This window comes from Oryx dammah, unplaced genomic scaffold, assembly GCF_014754425.2.
Source record: "Oryx dammah isolate SB20612 unplaced genomic scaffold, SCBI_Odam_1.1 HiC_scaffold_17, whole genome shotgun sequence".
Lineage (NCBI taxonomy): Eukaryota > Metazoa > Chordata > Mammalia > Artiodactyla > Bovidae > Oryx > Oryx dammah.
The window spans coordinates 25,146,008-25,169,278 of record NW_024070201.1 but is presented as its reverse complement, the minus strand read 5'-3'; the positions used below and the strand labels follow the sequence as shown (position 1 = coordinate 25,169,278).

General features: G+C 38.9%; 1 protein-coding gene and 1 long non-coding RNA gene across 7 annotated transcripts in view; one reads left to right on the top strand and one right to left on the bottom strand.

The window, feature by feature from the left end:
• The window catches only part of CADM1 (cell adhesion molecule 1), a 353,309-nt gene that overhangs the window by 144,637 nt on the left and 185,401 nt on the right, over nt 1-23,271 (top strand). The window lies entirely within an intron of this gene.
• LOC120876284 lies at nt 343-17,196 on the bottom strand. The gene is made up of 3 exons (XR_005724139.1): nt 17,185-17,196; nt 13,190-13,192; nt 343-485 (listed from the first exon to the last, which is right to left on the bottom strand). It is a non-coding gene; the product is annotated as an uncharacterized LOC120876284 (long non-coding RNA).

Sequence of the window (23,271 nt, the reverse complement as noted above, 5' to 3'; positions counted from 1 at the left end):
TTATTATACACAAGCCTTTTTTAATCCCTTAAAATTTTTTTATTGAAGAAAACTTGATTTACAATGTTGTATTGGTTCCTGCTGTGCAGCACGGTGACTCAGTTATACACATATACATTCTTTTTCATGTTATTTTCCATTATGGCTTATCACAGGATATTGAATATCATTTGCTGTGCTATACAGTAGGTCCTTGTTGTTTATCCGTTTGTATGTACTAGTTTGCATTTGCTAATCCCAAGCTCCGTATCCATCTTTCCTTCACTCCTCCTCCCCCTTGGCAACCACAGGTCTGTTCTCTCTTGTGAGTCTGTTTCCGTGTCATAGTTAAGTTCATTTGTATCATAGTTTAGATTTCACAAATAAGTGACATGACACGGTATTTGTCTTTTTGACTTACTTCCTTAGCATGATAAACTATATGTCTATCCATGTTGCAGAAAAATGGCATTATTTCATTCTTTCTATGCCTGAGTAGTATTCCACTAGGCTTCCCTGGTGACTCTGATAGTAAAGAATCCGCCTGCAATGCAGGAGACCCAGGTTCAGTCCCTGGGTCAGAAAGATCCCCTGGAGAAGGGAATGGCCACCCACTCCAGTATTCTTGCCTGGAGAATTCCATAGACAGAGGAGCCTGCCAGGCTACAGTCTGTGAGGTTGCACCGAGTCAGACGTGACCGAACGGCTGATACTTTCACTGTGTGTGTGCACCATGTCTTCTTTATCCATTCATCTGTCAATGGATATATAGGTTGTTTCCATGTCCTGGCTATTGTGAGCAGCGCTGCTATGAACATAGGAGTGTATGTATCTTTTTGAATTATAGTTTTGTCCAGATATATGACCAGAAGTGGGATGGTGAGATCATATGGTAACTCTACTAACCAAGTCTTTTAAAGAACAGATAAAAGGTATTGCAGATGTCTTTGCTAGGAAGATCTCAATTGTGTGCCTGAAAGATGTGTGAAAAACTGCCCTGCTATTTAGTGACTTGGTGCTTGTGGCAACTGTGTCATACATGAATTTTAAAAGTGCTATGTGTAAAACACCCTCTAAGGAGAAATGATTGGCTCAGGATGGTGTCCCTAAAAAAAAGTAGCTCTAGGCATAGTAAGACAATTTTGTGCCTGAGGAGTTCTTCATGAAATGTGAAAGGAGAAAACAATAAAGCACTTTCCTAAATATACTCTGCAATATTCCATATGATTTTGAACATGTCCATTAGCCATCTCAATCTCAGTCCTAAAAGGTACTACAGTCAAATTAAAAACAAAACAAAACAAACCTTCATATTTTGAGGGGATCATCTGATGTGGAAAAAATGGTAAATTTTCTTACCTTTAAGATTCACTTAAATTTGGACCTATCTACTTCTAGAGATCTCACTGAATTTTTTTTCTAAGAAATTTTTTTGTTCACAGAGGAGAATCATCTCAAATTTATTAAACCAATGAAAAGAAAATCAGAAGACAACTGAATAATCCCCTTAAAATGCTGTTAAAATTTATAAAATTGATGCATATATTAATGTGCTAAAAATGCACAAAATGTTAAAAACCTGGAGTAAAACAAAATGCTAACAGTGGTTGACTCTGAATGGTGAGATTTCCTGTGATCTCTCTTTGCTCCTTTAATTTTTTCTGTTTCATTTTCTATGATGAATATGCATTCATCTTATAATTACAATAAAAGAAAACTTAAATTATCACTTAAAAAAGAATGTATTAAAGTGAGCTATTGATTTGATTTATGGGTTCATACTTCGTACATTAACTCAAGTAAGTGGGAAGGAGCTTCTTTGAACAAAGACTGGTTCCAAGTGGGCACTGCACACTTTTCTAAAAGAAAACATACTGTCTAGCCAGTTGCTATTGTTTGTTTTCATCTTTAACAGTACTCAGAATGTCATGCAAAAAGTAATTCTTGACAATTTTTATGTAAATCATTGAGACTTTTGTTTTCCTCAATACATATATGAGGGCATGACCCATCCAAGGTCTGAAATATTCTACATTCCCACTGCCATGATGCTAGGATACTAGGGGGAAGGATTGACTGCATGTAAAGTAGTTTCAAAGTGTTCAGCTCTTTTCAGACCGTTTCACATTAATTCCTGGTGAAATAATGTAGAAAGATTACTTCTGAGGTGAAGGTAATTTAGGACTAGTATATTTTTTTTGGCATTGACTTACTATGACCTTGAGTAAGTCAAATTATATGTTTCTCTTTTCCTCTGTATTATATTCTTCATTTGATTTCTTAAGGAAGCTTTTTTTGACAAAATTATTTGACCTACTTGGAAGAAATGCATGTTCTAAGAAATTTGAACACATCTCTTCTTGGAGTTGGTGATGGACAGGGAGGCCGGGCATGCTACGATTCATGGGGTCGCAAAGAGTTGGACACGACTGAGCGACTGAACTGAACTGAACTGAACTTCTTGGTATGCAATTTCTCTTCTTTTCTTCTCTATTGCCACTTGTTACATCACACAGACTCAGTAACAAAAAGACTTACTGCTCTGCATGTTGTGAGGAGTAAAAGAAAAAGATTAGAAACTTGCCTCATTTCGAAGGAGACTTTTTTAAGGTATCCCAGGGGATGTGGACTCAAGGTCCTACAAGACTAACTCTCTTTACAGCCTTACACGAATGCAGTACAGATGACCTGCATGTAAAATACGCTGCCTGTTGCTTTGGACACCACTTGACACTAAAAAGCTATGCATTTTGGATTTTTTGCATGTCAGAATCTTAGCCAGAGGAATTAAAAATAAATATTTAAGTAGGTTCCCGACTTTTCCTATCAAGGAGGCACGGAGACAGGCAATTTGCTTAGCAAGTCTTTTTGTTCGCCTGTTTTTGTGCCGCAGAGAAGTGTGATGTTTGCTTCTGATGATTCCAAATGCGCATGCATTATATGATCAGAGCAGCGTCTAGAGCATGCCAGCGCTATCTGTGGAAGGCTGTATGATAACATGTGACCCTGGTGACAGGAATCACTGGGTGCTGGCAAAAAAGGAGCCATTAATCTCGATGAAAATATTACCACACAGGTGTCGATTAATCCTGGCCCTTTCATGGCTGCAGCCCTTATGCAGAAAACCTACTCCGTGCTCGCACAAGTTGCCAGGTCACTAGATTGCTAAACCATGTTAACTGTGATGGTTGGTGGGGGGTGTGGGGGTGGAGGGCAGAGGCACTTGGGTAAAATCCTCCCATATTATCAAGACTGAGTTTCTAAATGTTCTGATCCTGAAAATTGCTTCCTGGTTTAAGCAAGATTAGCAGTGTGACCATTTTAGCATTTTGACTTTGATACTTTGAAAATACTCACAAATTATGTCCCCCCTCCAATTTTTCTTTTGCTGCATTAGGGTCACCTGAGCTATCATATGAGGTCATTAAGAAGTTACAGTAGAAGTTTTCTTGTCCAGTTTGGTTAATTCCAATAGTTGACCAATCAAAAAATTCTAACATTTTTTAGATTCTGACCAATCTAAAAATTATAAATACATACTTTCAGCTTTTTAACATTTATAGTTATATTTATCATGCATATAGATATTTTCATTTTTTATTTGCCAGTATTTGATGTTAAGTCAAAAGAGTCAGACATGACTCAGCCACTAAACATCTACAGCAACTAAATAAAGCACTTTCTTTGCTGGTTGGACCTCCCTGTGTCTTTCTTGCATAAACCACACCCACAGTGCAGCCCCTTTGATTTCTTTTTTTTTTTTTTCTAATCCATATTTATCTGAATCAAGCACGTTACTTAAAAATACTGTAAAATAGCTACATGCAGAATCCTTCTAGACTTTTATTAAACTTCCACTGAAACTTGTATCTAACTTCCATGTAGTCAGTGATAATTGTTAAATGACTCATCTGTATGAAATTCTTTCAAATATTCTGCTTAATTTTGATAGAAACAGCAAATCACTCTCTTTTTACACTCATATTTCATTGATTTATATGGTATCATCTGTTCACATATGATTTAATTAGATTTTGAAATTACATTAACAAAGAGAACTAGAATAGAAAGGTTTGGGGAGCAAACCCAGTGAACTCATGGTAACTGTGCAACTCAGCTGGTAGAGAATCCCACATGTATGACTCTGCAGAATACCCTGAGCTTCGGTTAGCATGTTCTACAGGGAAATAGGGAGCATTGTTTAATCAAGCCTATCAAGGTTTTCTATGCTGCTGCTGCTGCTAAGTCGCTAAGTTGTGTCCGACTCTGCGACCCCATAGATGGCAGCCCACCAGGCTCCCCCTTCCCTGGGATTCTCCAGGCAAGAACACTGGAGTGGGTTGCCATTTCCTTCTCCAACGCATGAAAGTGAAAAGTGAAAGTGACGTCGCTCAGTCCTGTCCAACTCTTAGCGACCCCATGGACTGCAGCCCACCAGGCTCCTCTGTCCATGGGGTTTTCCAGGCAAGAGTACTGGAGTGGGGTGCCATATAAACACCTACAAAGAGCTACAGCTGAAAACTGATAAAAGATTTAATTTTTACCATCGTTTTCCTTTTCTGTTTTTCAAATTAAAAGCCGGATATAGTGATGTAGATGTTAAGGAAACCATTATTAAATGAGCTACATGTCAACATTGATATTATAAGTTCTGAATTGGTAATTTTACTACTTTGAGCATTTATTATATATAGCATATTAATTACTAGATTCGTGATGCTATTTTAAAAGATTTAAGAGTACAGAGTGATAGCTTGCCAAACGTGTAATAGAGTATGAGAGGTGAAATAGTCGATGACTTACGTATAGGACCAACTGTGACATTCCGGAACTGCCATGGATATTTACATACTCTGTCAGAAATATGGTGTTGCCAGAGTGGATCTGATCCCTACCAAACAAGTTAAATAAATGGCTTCTCCTCCTCCCCACCTTCATTTCCTTCTTCTTCTTCTCCTCTTGCTTTATAACTTACTCTGCTATAGAAAATGCATGGGGGACTTTTAAAATGGTGATATTTCTGGTCATAATAGAAGTGTGCTTCCACCAGGGCAAGTCCAGGTGTTTTCATTAGAAATGAAAGGAAGGAATTGATTAAACAAATACCTCCTTGAAAACAAAAAGGAGAAATGAAAGAAAGATATAAGAGAGTGTTGATCGGGAGGGTTTCATGTATAAAAGAGACTTAATGATGGGTCTAAATGTAAATGTTAGGAACACTTTTGAAAGGAAAACTTGGCCTTAGAAAAGAGTTTATAGAAGCAAGTATTTCAGGAACTGAAATAGGTTTTGAAAATGAGAGACACTCGATGCCAGAATAAGAATGAACATATCTTAGATTTCACTGAGAGGGATCACACGTGTATTGAAAATTACCAGAAGGAACAGTCCCAAGATCATTTGATTCAGGCCCCGTGAAAGCCCTGGAATAGTCCAAGAATCTTAGCCTTTCCTATTAAAGAGCAAAGTACGTTCTTCAGCTTTTCCTAGTTGAACTGATGAACTGATCAGTGGACCTTGAATCTAAGGAAACAAATTTCTGTTTATCTTAAACCTCCCCTATTGTGTTTTTGCATGCATTCATCTTATTCTTTCCATTATTCTTAACTTAGTCATCCAGATTGCTGTTTAAAAAGGAAAATTACCTTAAAATGGACTTGGCAAATAAACAGATCTATCACTGTCTGGAGTTTCTGAATCTTTCTTAACATAATTTCTTATAAGAAGAGGAGGAACTGTTTTCTTTAATATTGAAAAGCCATTACCTGGAGCACCCCTCATCAACCTTGGTCCACAAGTTCAGTCATTCGGTGGAATTTAGAGGGCTCTGACATTCAGAGAACAGCGGCCAACTGTCAAAAAACGGTAGGAGATGGTAATAATGACCTCCATTTAAGGTCACTGGTGCTTGAATGCATGCGGTACTTTGGCACTAGTTATGCCATGTCCTGCTGATTGTGAAACTGGTGCCAGGTGTAGTGTATGGGGCCAACGGAACTTTGTAGCGACAAGAGGCAAAGGAACCTGAGCTCTCAGCTTGTACTGTTGATCCTTATGGGAAGATTTATCTGGATTGGGCATGTCTATCTGATTTTTCTGTTGGCAGAGACTTGAAGAAATGAGTGAATGAGATAAACATTAAATTCAGATCCTTTAGCAGATAATAGCAGCTTTCTCTGTGTTCCTGTCACCTGACACGTAGTAGGTGCTTGATTATTGAATGAAAGCTCAGTGGCGCAACATTTTCTGGATAAGACCCCTTGTGTTGATGTCTAATAAAATGGGATTTGCAAGAGTGATGATGGAACTATGGATAAGCAATAAGGTGTACTTCTTTTGAGGTTATAAGCATAAAAATACTCAATGACCTCATAGCTTTATTAATGCTTATTTGTGAAGAAGGATTAAATAGTATCTTGCCTCTTTTACTTTGCTTTTAATCATTCATTGTTAAATACAGGCTTAGGCCATCTGTCTCTGACAAGATCTGCCTAGATATGGAAGACTGTATTATAGAGATACTTTAAAAAAAAAGACAAACTCTAATAATCTGTTTATACTGTTATTCTCCAAGCATTTTCCTAAAACAGTTTTCAGTAAATTTCCTACCAGCTAAACCACAAATTTGTCTGTAATTAAAACTATTTTTGTTGACTAGGTCTCAGCACTCTTGAGGCCTGTGGGAATTGCCTTTTGCTCTTTTTTCTCTTGAAGTTAAGATGGTAAGAAAACCTTGTCAGGTTTAAAAGGTAAAACACAAAACTGTCAGTTTTCTGATATCAAGGTATATTCTTTTGAGAATCAACATTCCAAATTGCTAATCTAGTTAATTCTCAGTGGTACAAGATGGGGGCAAAGGGGGTTGACCATGTTTTGGAGCCTGATTTCATTTTAGTTTATACCAAGTGCTTCTTAGGCATTTCTGCCTCATCAGTATTCCATAGGGGTAGGTGTCATTAACCTCAGTGAAGAGTTTATTACAAGCTATTGTTAGAACTTGTTTTTGAATAATATTACTCCGTCATGTAAATGAGACATACTGCACCAACCTATACCCATACTGAACCAACAGAGTTTAAGCCTGTTCTGGACATGGAAGGATCAGGTTTGAGTATGTGATTTGGGAAAGTGTTGCTCGCTTGTATGTGTATGCGCAGGCGCATGTGGGCATGGGTGCACGTGTGCCCCAAGGCATGAACAATCTGAAGATACAGTATGAATTTTTCTTGGCATAAATTCAGTTCTTAGAATTGCTTCCTTCTCACTCAGATGCAAAATATGGTGAAGAACTATAAGCAGTCCTAAATAATGGCTGTATACACGATTCAGGGTCACCTTCAACAAGACACAGAGACTACAGCGCTGAATCTACTCTGGGACTCTTAAAGTGTTTCCTGTGAGCCCTGGCTAGTCATAGGTAGAATCTGAATTATGCAGTCTGATTTCCTTTATGAGCTGGAGGTTAACTACAGCACTGACTGCTACTTCAGTATAATCCTACTGACTTCTCTCTGGTGAGAGAGTTACCAGCATGCCCAGCTTTGCATGTGTGGAAGACTGTTGTAGCACCGTTTAATGATATTTCAGAGACAAATAGTAGATATGGAGGGTGATTCCGTGTTTTATGCTGCATGAATGGTGTTTTACTTGCTTTGGTGCGGTTTTATTTTTCATTTTTTAGTGAAGTCCCCCCAACCCCACCCCATGCCCCTCAGCCTTTTGTCATTTTAGCAGAATTTGAAATCCAAGAAGCAGAGCATTCCCAATTACATTTGGACACAGTCTTTTAGAGATTCTTAGTCAAAATGTAAATTATAGGTTAAAATATAGCTTGAGTACTTTGAAGGCCAAGTCCATTTGTACTTGGTAAATATTAGTGATCGCCAGGAGGACCACAAATGTACCCAGGCAGCTTCATCTTACTGTCAAATGAAAATCTCAAAAAAATAAATTCTTGTTGAATCTTGTGAGTAGGCTGCAGGGGCCCAGTAAGACTTTAAAGAAAGAATACCTTTTAGAAGGGGCTCAAGGTCACAGTCATCAGCCTTTCTTTGAAAACCTGTGAAGTGCCTCCCAGACACTTTTATTTCGCTTTCAGCGGTGTTTGGTCGAGGGGCTCTGCTGACGGCTTGACCACACACTTAGCGTTCCCCTTCTGTGCATCAGCACAACCCAAGACTGCCGGGCTGCTCTCGGCCTTTAGGATTCTGTCCTGGAATGTAAGGAATTTGCAACAGGAAATGTATCTAGCTTTGAAATATTTTCGTCTGCTGCAGTCGCTGAACCTGCACGGCTTTTGGGTGTCAGCATTTCATTCTAGGATTTCATCTGGAATGTGTGTGTGTGAGTGTGGTTTTCTCTCTTAAGTTACTCATTGGATGCGGTTCATGTACAGTCCCCGTTACCATTCATAATCACGTAAGCAGTGTTAGCAGGTTTTGGCAAATGCTCCATTTCATCTATGCCTAAGAACGGAAACCTTTGATCAGCAAGATAATTTAATTTCATCGTATATTTTTGGTTAGGATGCAGCCACAAAGTCAGCAGAAAGCTCAAGTTGTTTTCAAGTAGCTCATTTGTATTGTAGTTGTGTTTATATAGTTTGGCTGCTTTTTGAGTCTTCAATTTCAAGTGCAACACCACTGTCAGCTTTTTCTATGGACTTTAAGCAAAAGTCAAAATAACAGGTGTATTACTTTGTTGCCAAAGAAAGGCTTATGTATGCCCTTCTCTGTGTGATTAATCTTCTTAGCCAGCTGACATAGCAGTGCTGGGCATGTAGTAGGTACCCAACAAACAACAATAGATCCAGCCATTAATGTGGTTGTTATTCCAAGCCTCTCAAAATAAGTTTGAGTGAAAGAGACCAAGGAACTGAAAGATCCCGCTATACTTTTTAGTGTATGACTTATTTTTGAGAGTCTCAAACTTAACCCTACTAGAAGAATTGTGTTTGGAACAGTACAAAGCCTGTGTGTGTGTGTGTGTGTGTGTGTGTATTTAAACTAAAGAAATTTGGAGCATTCGACAAAGTTTGAGTCAGGATCATTTTGTCTTATGTGTGTCTGTGTGTGTGTGCGCGCGCTCAATTGTGTTCAACTCTTTGCAACCCCATCAGACTCCTCTGTCCTTGGAATTTGCCAGGCGAGAATACTGGAGCGGGTTGCCTTTTCCTTCTCTGGGGGATTTTCTAACCCAGGGGTCGAACCCACATCTCTTCCATCTCTTGCACGGCATGTGGATTCTTTACCACTTCACCACCTGAAAGCATTTTGTCTTACTTGTGCTTAAAAGAGCCTTATTCAGTGCTAGGCACAGGAAGTACTCAGTAAATTATTTATTGGCCATCTAGCTCAGGAGTGAATACATGGGGGACGTGCGATTTCTTAGAATGACTGAAAATGTAGAATCCACAGACTTCCCTGGTGGTCCAGTGGTTAAGACTCCACGCTTCCACTGTAGGACGTAGATTCAATCCCTGGTTGGGGAAGTTCTGCATCCCACCACAGTGGGGGCAGAAAAAAGACAGTCAATGAAAATGCAGGATTCATTGTAATCAAGAAAGGGACCCATTTCTCTAAGGAGGTTTGCAGTATGACTATGTCTTACCTTTACTTTGGGCTAATCTTCTATTGAGGTACCTATCATGTACCAACCATTGTACTTAGTTCTTGAAATGTATCATCTCACCTTGGTATATGACACTAGTTAGAACTATAAGAAATTTCATGTTGAAAGATAATTTTTAATCCAGATTTTATATCCTGACATTACCTAGTTGTCTATCGGAAGCCCATGCCTTTGAGCAGTGTACTTGAGCACTCAGCTAGAAAATAGTCAGTCTTCATAGGAATAATATTTTAGATCCTAGAACATTGATGGAATAGTTTCTCAAAAATCCCCACCATTTTATGACAAACCATACAGATTGTCTCTCATTTTGTAATATTTTTTTAAATGGTAATGCATGTATGTATACAGAGCTATTCTGAGAGTCTGCTTTGATGATTGATTCAAGATTACTCATCTTAGTTTTGCCTACTTGATGTGAGAAACAAAAAACATTTCTCCTTCTGCTCTGGCAGTAAAAAGAGTGGTCCATATGAAATACCCAAAGGGGACCTGAAACACTGAATGTTGGGAGAAAGTATTCAGCGTGTTGTATTTGGGAGGCAAACCTTTTGCAAAGTGGTTAATTCTAGATTGATTTGTACTCCTCAGAGTGTAAAGGGGTGAATTTAGTGGGAGAGATGAGATTTGAAGCAAAAGGTACAGTTTTGTGTGTGGTGGAGTAGATGAGATGACCCTTTTGTCCAGTGTGTTTTAAAATTACTGATGAAATATGAATGAGAATTTCCCAGGTGGCTCAGTGGGTAAAGAATCCAAGCGGAAGACGTGGGTTTGATCCCTGGGAGGAGAAGATCCCCTGCAGAAGGAAATGCAACCCACTCCAGTATTCTTGCCTGGGAAGTCCAGTGGACAGAAGAGCCTGGTGGACTACAGTCCATGGGGTAGCAAAAGAGACATGGCTTAGCGACTAAACGACGACAGGAATGAATCTCAATGTAATTGCTCTGAGTGAAATAAGCCAGGTAAAAAGAGTACATATTCTATGATTCCTGTTATATAGAATTCTAGAAAAATGCAAAAGAAACTACAATGAGGGGGAATAAAATGGATTAATGACTGAGAGGTGTTGGGGAGGTGGTGGTCCCCGCAGGAGGGATTCCGAGTGTGTCCAAGGACATTCAGGAGCCAGTGCATCAGTTCATTATCTGGATAGTGGTGATGGTTTCACAGCTGTGTGTGTTATGTATGTCAGCTCCATGTACATTACCCATATGGAGTTGGCTGTGTGTCAGTTACACCTTAATAAAGTTGCTAGGAAAAATACATTCTTATGGCTGTTACCTATAATCCACTAATTTCTTTAGCATCTTTCTCTTATACTAGACTGTAAGCTCCAGAAAGGTGGGCTTTTGCTATTTTGTTTCTGTGTCCTCAGTGTTTACTGCGAGTGGAACCTACTACGTACTCATCTGAGTGTGATGAGTGACTCAAGGGATGTGGCACTCATTTCACGTGACACACAGCCAGCCCTCATTCACAGATCACTTGCTATGTGCCAGGTACTTTGCTAAGCTATTTTATTAATCTTCTCAACGTATTTTTTGAGAGAGACAATCTTTTGGGCCCCATTTAACAGAAAGGATAACAGGGCTCGGAATAGTTAGGTGACATGCTGGATATCACTGGCTTGAGGATGGAGGGGCAACTAAGGGCAAGCTGTCTGAGTTAGTCTGTGATAACCTTTGCCCTTGAACCCTGTGGCATTTCTTTATGGCTTATGTGGATTTTTATGAAGCTATCACAGGGAAATTTGCAAGAATATAAGACTCAGTTCCTGGCACTTCACCTTCAACACAATAGAAATTCAGTAGACATTTAAAAATGAATGAATGAACCTGGTGCTGAAAGGTCTTCTTACAGGAAAATCCTTTTCCTTTTGTTTATTTTCCCAGTATTAATAGAGCAAAGTTGACATATTACACGTCTCTCTGTTTGTACTATGTGAAACCTGAATGAGGTGCGGGGCCAGGCAAGCAGAGGAAAGCCCTTCCAGATGGGCTTTTGCCCACACCTCCAATGGGGGCCTCCTGAGCAGGTCCTCTCCATTGTCATCTTGTGAGTTTGTGCCAGGAGGGGAGAAGAAAGCCTATATTAAATTTCCCTCACAGTTGTATTATTTGTAAGGTTCTTCTAAAAGCCAGTTGATTTTTGTAAGCTAACATTAGAATTCCAAAAAGGGATTACAAAAATGTTTGCATTGTACTATTATAACATGGTTGGAATACATTCTTTTCCCCTTTTGGTTATAATACCCATCCTGTTTGAATTGTAGAATACAAAGAATGGATACATTGCTGAAAATACATACTTTTTTCTTCTTTTTTAGGTAATTATGTGTGGGTTTTTTTTTTTTTAAGCCTGTTATAACATCCATTTATCTCCGGTTTGTGTGTGTGTGTCTTTTAATGGTAGTACATTAAAGTTGCAAAATCTGCCAACATTTTTTGAGTTTAAAAGGAGTAGTTCCTGAACAGTGGTGTCATTTCTTATATACTACTAGGTAGGGGTCACTTTGGGATTTTATGTGGACTGCTATTTTTTCTATAAGTGCTACTTACAAAAAAAAACTATGCTTTATAGCTCCACTTTTTAAAAACAGTATAATATACCATTCATTAGATGCATCATTCATTGACATTTTCTTATTTGTCCATCTATTCATTCAGAAACTATTTATCAAGGCCACATTCCTTGCCAGGGTCTGTGTTAAGTATGGCCAATATATGGTACATTCATAAATGCCTTCTGCTTTCATGGAGGAAATTTGTCCTTTCTGCCTGTAGTTTTGCTTTTGGAGATATTAGAAGCATCAGAATTGTTAATCCTTTTATATTGACTTGTCAGCTCTGCCAAAATCACAGGTTATTTAGGTCAAGTTGCTTGGCCTTACTGCCCTTGTTTCTTATTTTATAAAATGGGCATAGCAACTGCTTCTCCCATGTGAGTTATATAACAAATAATGTACTTCAGGAAGAGAGTTGTAAAAATTCACAAGGTATAAGAGAATAATTTAGTGATTAACCCACTTTCTGAGTTTGTGCATGTGATTGTGTGTGTATGTGTGTGCAAGCATGAGATCTGAAGCTGAATTAAGTCGGTTTAGTTTTTGATTTTTAGATAGTTTGCCTATCACTTGATTTCTCTTGAGATGACCTTTGAATTAATTATTTCCTTATCTTTCTGTTCTGGATGGAAAATGCAGAAAGTTTGGGGGTTTGTAGTTTGATAATTTCAATTAGTATCATTTCACCAAATTATACTTCTCCAAGATGCATGGGAATGTTTTTGTTCAAGTAGAAGGGAAATTAGCACGGACACGATTCCTTTTAACTGACATAGGTGGATACATTAGAGATGTTTAGGGAAATCCTTTCTGCAGTGTATCGACGGTGAATAAAATGAATGCATAATATGTTATAATTAAGTTAATGATCACTAATTTGTAGAGAGTCCTTCGTTTTAATGATATCGAGAAACACTCTGGAGACTCTGAGGTGGTTATCCTTAATTTCAGTATTTTTGAAAAATTCTAGTTACCATGGTGCTATAGTTCCCAGGGAAATTTCTTATGCACATAAACTTGCTTTTTCTCATGACCTCCCTGTTGCTATTTAGGGTTTAATTTATCTTAAATTGTAATTATCTGGCCACTTGCAGATCCCTTAAAGGCCGAGATTATGTCACATTAAAGTTTGTGTCTCCAGTACTTTGATCAAGGCCCTTTATACAGTCAGCTTTAGAAACTGTTGGCTCACTTAACTGAAAGGTCCATCAGAAAATGCTCAGAAACCTCATAGTATTTCTTGATCCTCCCCCTTGTCCTGCTTTGAGCAGTTGATTCCCAAGACTTGAGAATCAGGATTGCCTGGGTACTTAAGAATCCTTGGTTTGAGATTGCAGATAGATCTAAGCTTGCTTATCTCCTATCAGCTGCGAGTCCTTGCGTAAGTTATACATTCTCGGGGTCTTCATTTTTTTAATTTGAAAGCGTGAATCATCATGCTTAGTTTGTAGACTTGTGAAGGCTAAGACAAATAATGATCAGCATAATGGTTGCACATAGTGGGTCTTCAGTAAATGATAGTTTCCTTTTAGAAAATGGTTAACCCTCTTCAATAATTTAAGAAGTCTTTCTTCACACCAGATTATAAAAGCCTCGTGTTTCCCTTGATGTTTTCAGTCTCCTCTGCTTTCAGGTCAGGTTAGATGTAGCTGCCAGATTAAATATTTATTAATTATTGACTACATGATATGCACTAGGCTTTTTCTGTCCAGTTCATGATTCTAAATAAACAAAGAACCCGTCACGGCTTTGACCTAGAGACTAAAATTTACTTAGATTGGTAGTCAGTCTGAACCAAATCTAGTTATCTAGCCTCATCTTCTTTTTGCCTTCACTCTACAATCCTTACAAATTGAACCCTCAGTTCTTCCTAGTCGTTAGGGATTGGGATGAGATATCCACGGACCCAGGCAGGTTCAGACCCTGTCCTGTTAATCACTTCATCCACTTACTACCCTCTCTTTCCAGAGCAAGAAGGTACAGGATGGGAATCTTAAGTACTAGTACTCGAGACTCCAGTGCAGAGCTCTGATAGAAGCTGGATAGGATCAGAGGTTTAGGCTTGAACCCAAGGGATGCCTTCAACTCCTCTGTCTGTTCCAAGTCTTAATCTTGGAATCTTACTGCTTTTTGGCAACCACACTAAAGACAAACTGAGACTGAAGGAACAGCTAGAGCTCCAAAGTGAAAGTGAGTACAAATTGGACAGCCAGTCTGCCTCAAGAGATGAAGCCTTTTCTAGCTCTGCTTACTACATGAAGCCAGGAAGCAAGAAGTTAAAGAGAGTATTCAAAATAGGTGCCAACCTTTAACAGCCAGTGCCTATCCACTTGGAACCCTCAGTGACGTAGACTCTGTCCGACTGAATGCTCTCATTATAGGAGAAAAAATCCTGCTTAGAGATGAGCTGGATGGTTATCTAGAAAGGCAGTGGGTAAAAGTGGATGGCATGGGAAAAAATGGGATAAATGTTTTATTCTCTTGACTCCTGTTATATGACATGAGCTGATAATTGATAACGTTTGTGATATTCCCTTTGCTTAAAATTTACTGTAGCTCACGTGCCCCTTAGGATGTCTTCCCGATTTATTCTTTATTCCTTTTCCTGTCAGCCCAGAGCAGTCTACAAGTTCTTTGTATCCATTATGGCAAATATAACTTCCATCTGTCATTATCATTTTTCTTATATTTTATTTAGTTCAATAAGTATCTCTTCATGCCTACTGCCTGAGAACTATTGTGCTCAATTCTGGAGATATACAATGTAGGGTTCCTTGAAAAAATTAAGGTCTACAAACATGTAAAGAGAATTTTGCAAGGTGTTTATTAATTCCCCAAAAGATTCAAGTGAGTGATGAGGCTAGAAAGATCATCCCTGGCTAAGTTACTGTGTCCAGGAGGTACCATACTAAGGAGCTTGATAAGAACGAGAACTCACTGAAGGATTTTAACCGAAGTGTACCCAGGTCAGATCTACATTTTAGGAAATTCATTCTAAGAGTTTTGTGAAAGGTGGATTTTAAAGGGACAATACTAGAGAAGGAAGCCCGGGACAGAGACCGTCACAAAGATCCAAATGAAATGAGGCACTTACTGGACATATACTATGTGTCAAATTTTGGACCAAAAAAAATGTGTATGTAGTATGTGAGTATAGCTTTTGTACATCTTTGCTTCTGATAAGAAGAGCAAACTCTTTGAAAAAGACCCTGATACTGGGAAAGATTGAATGCAAAATGTGACGAGGGCAGCAGAGGATGAGATGTTTGGATGGTATCACCGACCCAATGGACATGAATCTGAGCAAACCCTGGGAGATAATGAAGGACCCTACAGTCCACAGGGTCACAAAGAGTCGGACACGACTTAGTGACCGAACAGCAATAACAGTGTGCTTTTGTAATATTTTGTGTTTATCCTCATCATAGCCTGTAGTAGTTGCTCGGTAATATTTTTGAATGAATTAGATGAAAGATTCCTGGAAGATTATTTGAGAAATACTACTTAGAATGAAAATAATTTCTGTTGACTCCGTCACCCCCCCACCAACAAACACATATGCTTGCAGGAAATATAGATGACACTTACAAATTATCAAAGACTCTATGTATGTCAGAATACTTGTTATCACTTTTATGGCAAAATGAGTAGTTATTGAACTTTGACTTGTGAACTCAGAGGCAGAAGGTTGCTAAGAGATGACTTCACAAAGGGTGACATCTACAGCATCTTATATTTCATTAGCTGAACATTGTCTATGTTATAGAATGAAACTGAAGTGTAAGTAGCAGCATGTGGCTATTTACACTTAGACTTCAGTAAAATGAAAATTTCAGTTCCCCAGTTGCTCTTGTGACACCCCAAAGGCTCAGTAGCTACACATGGCTAGTGGTTTTTGTATTGGACAGTGCAGATGTTGACAGTCCCATCATCACAGAAAGTTCTATTGAACCAGTGCTGTTACGAATAGTGTAACACGCTCTGACACGAACTGTCTGACCTTGCAGTCTGGCTGTGCCAGGCACTAGTTGAATGAAACTTAGTTCTGTCTCAACTCAGCCGAAAGATGGGCATAATAATACCACTTTCATAGGCGGTTGTTGTTGGTCAGTCTCTAAGTCGTGTCCGACTGAATGCGACCCCATGAACTGCAGCACACCAGGCTTCCCTGTCCTTCAGTGTCTCTCACAGTTTGCTCAAAGTCATGTCGATTGAGTCAGTGATGCCATCCTACCATCTCATCCTCTGTTGCCCTCTTTTCCTCCTGCTTTCAATCTTTCCTTCCAATGAATATTCAGAGTTGATTTCCTTTAGGATTGAGTGGTTTGATCTCCTTGCTGTCCATAGGCAACTGAGTGGGTGAAACTAGTTAATTCGCGTAAGATACTTCAAACAGTGCCCAGCACCAAACAAATGCTATGTTTTTCCCGTCATCACCACCACCACCACCATCATCATCATCATTTTCTCTCTTCTTATTAAGAAAAACATGCTCCTTGAATATGGAAGAGAAATGAGTTTACTTTGCTCACTCTTGTTTTTTTTTCTCCTGGAGATGTGCTCTTATCTGGCTTCTGGGGGAAAAAAAAGTAATACATCTATTTCAGCCAGTACTCTACATAGCCTGTGTCAATTTAGAGGTGCTAGAGGCTGTTTTGGAAGACTCTTCCATATAAATTGTTCATTCGTTCGTTCATTCAACAAGTGTGCAGGGATTGCTTCTTGCGTGCAGGGCGCTGTATTTGCATGAGCTGGGGACACAGTGGCATCATTCAATGCTGAAAAGCCCTGTGCCGAAGGGATATCTACCCTTTGTACGAAGCTGAGATAGACTTTCCTTTAAGGTTTGTTGTGAGACTCTCGGCTGAGATGTTGCACTGAATTCCCTTCTGTAGATTTATACTATTTGGGAATTTTTGTTATGGTAACTTAGGGACCTGTAATTTTTTTTTTTTTTTATGAGGTTTTTTTTTTTTTTTCCTGGATTCTTTAGGCAACATTCTTTTCACCACTGCACATGTACAATTTGTTATAGGTGTTATTGGGAATTTCTGTTGTTAAACATTGTGTGACTTTTGGGAATATTAATAAGCCTCTTAAAGCACTTGTTCAATTAGATTCACTGACCTGCTGTCCAGAGGCTGAGGCATCATTAACTGAGGAAGCTTTCTTTGGTTTAAGTGGTGGTGGGGAAAACCATTGTTTTTCTCCTCACCTTTGTCTTGCCTGTTTTACTGACTGTCTCCCTGAGAGCAGGGGAAGAACAGGGCACCCTATTCTAGAGCTCCACAGGGGCTTTCATGCCCTAGAGAAGGAGAGAGGGAGAGCCAGTTAGGTTTTATACTGTTGTGCCTATTTTTGATTTTAAAATGTTTGCTAAATCCAGAGGTTTGAGAGATTAATAATTTGTTTTACTTATATGGAGAATTGCGTCTTTCTGCCTCAGGCATCAGAGTCAGAGTGCCATATTTATTTGCATACAATTGAAAGTATTTTCTTTCAGGTCTTGAGGAGTGAGTTTGGAGACTTAAATTGTTCTCTGGTTTCAGTCTTACTGATGCTGGGCCTTCAGATCAACTTGCCTAGAATAGAAAAGCTGTTTTTTCTTTAAGGACATTAAATACTGTCCTTCGGGACTCCCAAGTGGCCATGAAATACTTGGGCTGATGTTGGTACCTCATGCTCTCAGCCACCTATCTGTTGTGAAACTCTTCTGTTGTCAGATTTGTAGTTTCCTTTTCAGATAATAGAGCATCTGATTTAGAGCATGGAGATACACCTTCCTAAGTTTCTATGACAGAAAGATATTGAGGATGAGGGAGAAAAGCCAAATACCAGACCTCAGACAAGCTGGCAGGAAATTGCAAACATGGTGGAATTTCCAGTGCTTTCCATTTTTTGAAGTCATGGATATTTTAAAAAGTACTCGCTTTTACTTTTGTTTTGTTTCTTTGCTTGGAACCACGTCTATCTGCCAACCTTTCTAAAATGTCATGATGTAATTATTTTAACAGGCACTGTATGCTCCTTTATTTGGGGGATATTAACCTTTCTAAACAAAAGGAATGTTAATATACACTGGAGACACAACTAATGGGATTTCATTTTTCTTGTTAGGCAAGAAGCTTGATTTTTTTTTTTTTTAAACTTCTCGTAAAAGAATGCAGCAAGTGAAATAATTGCCTTAAGCTAATCCATGATAGCGATTTTAAACGTGACTTTCCAGATCACTTTTATATGGCTTAGAAAGAATAATGTGATTTTCTTGTTTTTGTTTGCTTTAGCTAAACAGTGTGGAAGGGTGATATAAATTCAATGAATTCAAAACAAAGAAAATGCTAATTGCTAATGTGCTGAGTTCTTTTAAGGCATGAAATATAGTGTTTAATTCATAAGCATTGTTTAATTTTGTATAGATTTAGTTAATTTTTTGAAAGTTAGTATAGGGCAACCTCAGAATAAATTAGCTAGCTAGCCATTCTCGTTATCACTGTGTATCCTTGTTTGATGTTTAAATATATATGGCCTGAATATGTTGTCCTTTTAAATAGAAAGATAGTGGTCATAGGCCCTGAGACAGGAAGTGAGAGCACTTTTAGGATTTTGCAGGGTCCTTCCTCTCTCTGTGGTTCTTCCCCTCCTCCCATCTTCCTTCCCTCCCTTTGGTGACTGGGATCCACTGAACCATTTTCATGCACTTCCGGAATCACCCTTTGACTAACAGCGTGGGACTGTGATTGGCTGGCTAGCACTAAAGATGGTAGGGCAGTGAAACAGATGAAAACAAATTGGTCCATGTGGGTGTCACGCCCATGATTTTGACCTTGTAATTAAGGACTCTGTCACCAAACTGCCCAACCTCACAGTTCTGTGGACATGTACCGTCTGAGTGAGAAATGCATCATTAATCCCTCTGCTGATGGGAGGACCTAGACCAGTGGGATGGGGACGAGAGGGAGGAGAATGTTGTTGGACTGAACTGTGATCTTCTCTGCCAAGTCCTGGAACAGCTTTCCCTTTAAGCCACAAAGATGACAAGTTTTTGCTATTTTGGATTAGTGAGAAGGTCTGAAATGATTTCCCTTTCCTTCCAGGCAAAAATACCAACAGAATCCGCCTTTGATACCAAAGTGCTAATTTCATTTGGTGACTTTCAGACTTGAAATATGGGCTTGAGCAGGGATTGTGCATTAGTCAGCTGAGGCAGTGGAGGTTATTTTTACAATGCTAATTATTATTTCATGACAGTGATTTACTTTATGTTGTCTGCCGTTTACACCCGCAAACTAGCCATTGTTTTGGGAACAGAATTGGTTGGGCTGTCAGGCTCTTTTTCCAAGACAAATCTTACTGTTTTATGGGTGTAGATACTTTCTTGCCATAAAAAGGAGAGCTTTCTCACATATGAAATGCAATCTGGATAAATATTCAAAACTAATAGGTTTATATTTTAGTCTTGATTTGGAAAGTATATTTTTGTGACACCATAATCGTCCACCTTTGTCTGCATTAAACTTCATCTTTACTGGGATGTTTTATGAGAATGTAGCTAAATTTTTGTTCCTCACATTGAACTTAGGAAGGAGGGCCACACATAGTTAACAAATAAATACAAAATGAAATTTAATATAACTCCTTGATGCATAGAAGAGAATGAGTGGAAGACAGAGTTGATTGCATGTCTGGAAGCATATCTGCCTGATTTATGCTCTAATTTTAGTACTGAGTTTCCTTTGTAATAGTAAAATGTCACATTAGCATGTCCGTTTTAATAATCTAAGATGCTACCAGGGACAGTGAATCCATGCACTGAGGCTCACTGAGAGTTTCTCAAACTTCGTAGCCCTGTGACCCTTCCCAATGTAGTTAAATTGTCCAGATAACCCTCCTATCGTATATTTTTAATTGTAAAGCCCTTGAAATTAATCATGTTTTATTTCTTTTTTAAGTAAGCACCTCAAGTGCAGTGGTGAGCCGTTCTGCTCAGGACGCTTATCCACTCTTAAAGAAAATTAAAGGTTGGAAAGGGCCCGGAGCCTCAGTGGCAGCCAGGCCATCCATCCACGCTGGGGGACAAACAGCACAGATGAGAACTGCGGTGAACACTTCTCTCCACAGTCCCTTGCCTGCATACTTAGTGAAAATTGGCCTCAGCGAAGAGAATAAAGTAAAAGCATTTTGAATTATTACTGCAAACCTTCAAGTGGTCATAATCCAAGATTTCAAGTACCTCAGTTGAAGGCTCAGGTTTTCTACAATGTGTATGGTAACTGAGTGTCTTTCATTTAAAGTACACTGAGCTAATCTTTTGGAGAATTGGAATCTGCCTCTGAACTAATTATGATTTACAGAAATTGATAATTTGTCTTCTCCATGTGCCTGCAGGAAGGAATTACTATTCAATTTGATTAACAAATGACAGGTTTCAGCCTGGTAATTTGCCATCTTTATTAGCAAACTTAGAAAACTTCTAATAGTGATCTTTTTACTCACAGCAACTCTGTTCTGGTAAAGCTTATCTAGAAATATCAGAGGTGGTATGAACCCACCTCACCTTTAACAAATAATTCTGGGTGTGATTTCTCTTTTCAGTCCTCAAGCACAACCTAACCACTCAAACTGAATTCCCGTGAAACTTGAAACTTAATAAAATGTAATTAGCTTCCAAAAATGAATGCTCCCTTCTTTTGAATACATTTCTGAAGAACTCCCTCAAAATACATAATGTTGTATAAAAGGAAGCAGAGCATTATATTAATTTTATTTTTCATGCCCCACTTTGTCGGATGTCTTTCTTTCTTTTTAAACGGGTTGTAGTTGTGTGTAATGGACAAAACTGTTGTTCAAAGCTCAGCCATAATATGCAGTTGACATTGTGAATAATTCTGAAACCTACTTTAGAGGTACACAACTGAGATGTAAAACTATTGTAGCATGGCAGTAAAGAAAGGGAGTTCAGCTTTCTTCACATGGGTAATATGGTACAGTGTTTAAAAGTATATTAGTGTACATATGCTTATACAGTTGAAAAAAATAATACCCTGCCCTGAGCGGCCTAGTAAAACTGTCAGTGTGCTTACAAATGTCCTTTCCTATTTTCATGTCAGAAGAATCTTATCTTCCTGCATGTCAAAAAGGGAAGTTGAATTGTTAGGCTTTTCAAGACCCAAAGGTAAAGTTTAATTTTATAATGACATGAAATAACTGTTCTATTATCTGAGTAATAGTTCACCAGAAAAGTCTGAAACAGCCTCCTTTCTCAAGGATGCAGCTTGTGTGTGATGCTAATATTAAAATGGACCTGCCAAATTGAGTGGTGGGAGGTGCTAATAACTCCAAGTGGGGAGATGCAAACAACATATTGCACACACCTGCTTTCCGCTTTACGTCAGTCTCATTAGGTTCTTGAATGGGTGAGTGTAATGCTGAAGGAGGGGAGTGAGACGTATGCTAGGAAGAAGCTCTGAGAGGGGCTGATGCTCTGCAACATTACGAGTAACCTGGGTGTCTTTTGCTTAGAAGCTTGGATTGTTAATAGCAGTCTATCATGGATAGATGTATTGGCGGCGAGCATAGTTTTACTTATCCATACCCCTGGCTCAGGTTGGTGTTGCATTGAAAATGTATACTTCTATGACTTCCCTGGTGGCTCAGACGGTAAAGTGTCTGCCTACAATGCGGGAGACCCAAGTTCAATCCCTGGGTCAGGAAGATCCTCTGGAGAAGGAAATGGCAACCCACTCCAGTACTCTTGCCTGGAAAATCCCATGGACAGAGGAGCAAGGTAGCCTACAGTCCATGGGGTCGCAAAGAGTCAGACATGATTGAGTGAATTCACTTTCACACTCATTTTATTTAGGTATCCTCAATTTTCTTCTATCTTTTTGACTTTTGAATGAATCTATAGGTATTTTCCCCTGAAAAGGTAGGGGATAAATAGGGCTGTATATCATCTAATCAGATAGAAAGAATTACTTTGAAGAGTTTCCTAGCAGTTGTTTCTAGTAATGGTCATAAACCCAAACCTGAACAATATTTTAAAAGTCTTTATTGAATTCGTTACAATATTGCTTCTGTTTTATGTTTTGGTTTTTTAGCTGCAAGGCAAGAAGGATCTTAGTTCCCCGACCAGGGATCACACCCACATTCCCTGCATTGGACAGCAAACTCTTAACCACTAGACTGCCAGGAATGCCCCAAACTAGAGCAATTTAATGACAAACAAAATATAAAATCCTCTTGAAACATGATGGATTCTGGAGGACTCCAGAGGGGAGTCCATCGCCCCATCTGGCCCAATCTAGGCCTCTCCCTGGCAGCTTCTATTCATCCCAAAGAAGCCAGGGAAAAGTAGTGTTCCAAAAGAATGCTGGTCAGCTCATTATTCACCCCAACAGAAAATAATCTTTGTGAAATGTCTTTTGACAGTGGATTCCTATTAGAGTTGATTTTGTGATGTATTATAAAATTTACCCATCTTGCTTATTTTCACATTGACATTCATTTACAGTCCCTAAGCCCTAAATGTCTGAAGACAAGTCCTGCCACATGCACGCTCAAGTTCAGTTGTGTCTGACTCTTTGTGACCCCATGGACTGTAGCCCACCAGGTTCCTCTAGCCCACCAGGTTCCTCTGTCCATGGGATTTCCCCAGCAAGAATACTGGAATAAGTTGCTGTTTCCTTCTCCAAGGGATCTTCCTGACTCAGGGATCAAACCTGAGTCTCCCAAGTTGCCTACACTGCAGAAGGATTCTTTACCACTGTGCCACCTGGGAAGCCCAATGCATCAATGTGGGATTAAAAAGGCTGTCTGGGATAATGTTAAACTACATGTGGATATTTGAGAGGGGACTGTGTTTTCTGTGTCACTGTCTAGCTTGCAAACTGAGGATTTCTAGGAAGAGGAACTTTTTAAGATAATAAGATTCATATGAGCAAAGGGATTCATCAGAGGTGATATCTGTTTTCAGTGGTGATGACCAACAGATACTGTACTGAATGTGGGATAAAAAGAAAGGACATCCATAAAATCTAATGAAGAAAATTTCAGATTATATTTTCAGAGAAATCAGTTAGACGCATTTTCTTTGTAAATTT